Source organism: Frankliniella occidentalis, unplaced genomic scaffold (genome assembly GCF_000697945.3).
Source record: "Frankliniella occidentalis isolate FOCC.00 unplaced genomic scaffold, Focc_3.1 Scaffold21, whole genome shotgun sequence".
In the NCBI taxonomy this organism is placed as follows: Eukaryota; Metazoa; Arthropoda; class Insecta; order Thysanoptera; family Thripidae; genus Frankliniella; species Frankliniella occidentalis.
Window position 1 is genome coordinate 137,819 of NW_026267151.1, and position 2,035 is coordinate 139,853.

At 64.5% G+C, this 2,035-nt stretch overlaps 1 protein-coding gene across 6 annotated transcripts in view; it reads right to left on the reverse strand.

The window, feature by feature from the left end:
• The window catches only part of LOC113204508 (ephrin type-A receptor 4-A), a 172,661-nt gene that overhangs the window by 47,977 nt on the left and 122,649 nt on the right, over positions 1–2,035 (reverse strand). The window lies entirely within an intron of this gene.

Below are 2,035 nucleotides of genomic sequence, written 5' to 3' on the forward strand. Positions count from 1 at the left end.
CCCCCTCCTTTAATACGCGCACAGCCCGGTCAAAATAGACCTCCCCGCCCCCGCCCCGCTACTGCACTCCGAGGTGACGACGAAGAACACTCCCCGCGCGTCCCGTAAAAATACGTACACACCATATTTCGTCGGCGCGCCGAGCGGAGCGGGTTGGATTCCACCTCCCGACTCCATAAACGTTCTCACGCCTCCTCGCTCACAGGCAGACAGGCTCGCTCGAACACACTCACTCACTCGCACACACACACACACACACACACACACGTGTGCTCGCGCCTTGATGACACGTGGGTCGAGTGGTAGGGGAGGAGGGGCGAGAGGCGGGTGGGCCCCTCTGACGTTTCAATTACAGAGCCCCCCCCCCTTTCCCCTTCTCTTTCCCTTACAGCCCGGTGCAACGGCGGCGCTCTCGTCGGCCCAATGGCTGTCCCCCCCGAAACTCCCAAGTCCTCGGCTGCGCGTCGCGTCGCGTCCCCCCATCGCCGCGCCCGCGGCGCCACCCACGACGTCGTCGCAGACAGACAGACCCGCGCGGCAACCGCCACAAACAACCACACAATCCGGCATGCAGTTACGCAATTCATATGCGAATAACGGCTTATAGAGGAGAGGCTGCGACGCGTTGCAGTTTCGGAATTTGCACCGCCACCTTAAGCTGGCACTGCACAAATGTGTGCCAAACTATACTAGACGTGTGCGAGTCCCTCTGTGTCCCCGGGGTGTTTGTCTTGCTCGGGCCCGCCTCCTAACGGTGCCCGGGCGGGTGGCGGTAACTCACGCCGGCCTGCTCACGGCGCATGGCAGCGCCGCTGTCCGCCGTAAAGCCGTGTCGCCATCGGTACTCACTCACTCACCGCCGCGCGCGCGGCACTGCACTGCACTCACCTGCAAGCACACAGACAACCATTAAAATTTTACACTCAAGTCGACGGACAAGAGGGCCTCCCCCTTCCTCCTCCTCCATAGCATGAAGGGAACTCTCCGACTGCTCCTAGAGCCGCTGCTACAGCCGCTGCTAGAGCCGCTCCACTCCTGGGTGCACGCGCCACCGCGCACGCCGCACGCACTGCACGCACTGAACGCTGCACGTCCGTGGCGGGGAGTGGCGAGTGTGGCAGGGGGCGCCAAAGAGCAGCCCCCCGGCGGCTTCCCCTATCGCTACTCTCCCCCCCCCCCCTCCGCTCAGTGCGTTGAAGCCCCAAAATATTTTTTTGCAGAACGCCCCGCGCCTTGCAGCCAGACAAGCTCCGAGGTGTGGCACATAGGGCGCAGTAGTGTGCGGGGTTGCAGGGTGCAGGGTGCAGGGTGCGGGGCGCAGGGTGCGGGGAGTGGCACTGGCAATGCCCCCGGGGCGACAAGCAGGGCAGGTCGGGGCCACGAGGGAGCACCCTCCTCCCCGTTCCACCCCATACTCCTCGCCGCCGCCCCACCCGAAAATTGACGACGAAATAAAAACGAGGCGAGCGTCACACAAAATGTATGAGGTCTCACGGTTCACGGTTTGCTCCTCATAGTTTTCGAGCAGCGCGGACCGGGCCCCGCGCGCGTCTCACATAATTAGGACCGGGGGAAAAGAAGAAAAATGTGGAGCCCTGGCGAGGCGAGGGGGAGGAGGAGGAGGAGGAGGGGCCTGAAGAAGATGCTGCCGCTGCTGCTGCTAGGGGTTGGCGAAAAAGATGAGGCGTCCTGGCGGTGAGGGAGGAGGGCGCGGGGGGAGGGGGCCACAAGCAGGCAGGGCAGGGCAGGCAGGCCGGGCGCAGCAGCAGCGCTCAGCTAACGTGAAGAGCTCTACAGGACCCGAGAGAAAGGGGCGGGAGGGAGAAGGGGGGGCACGTCAGAGCCTCGCAGCGCAGCGCGGAGCCGCCGCTGCTGCTCCTGTTGGCCGTGCTAGGGGAAATAGGACACGAATTTTTGGTACGTAGCAGAAGCCAGCCACAGCGGGCTGCACTCCGGGGCTGCCTCAGCCAGCCCTCATCATGAGAGGTGTGCTGCCCGATGCTCCCGTGGCGGGGCGGGGCGGGGCGGGGCGAGG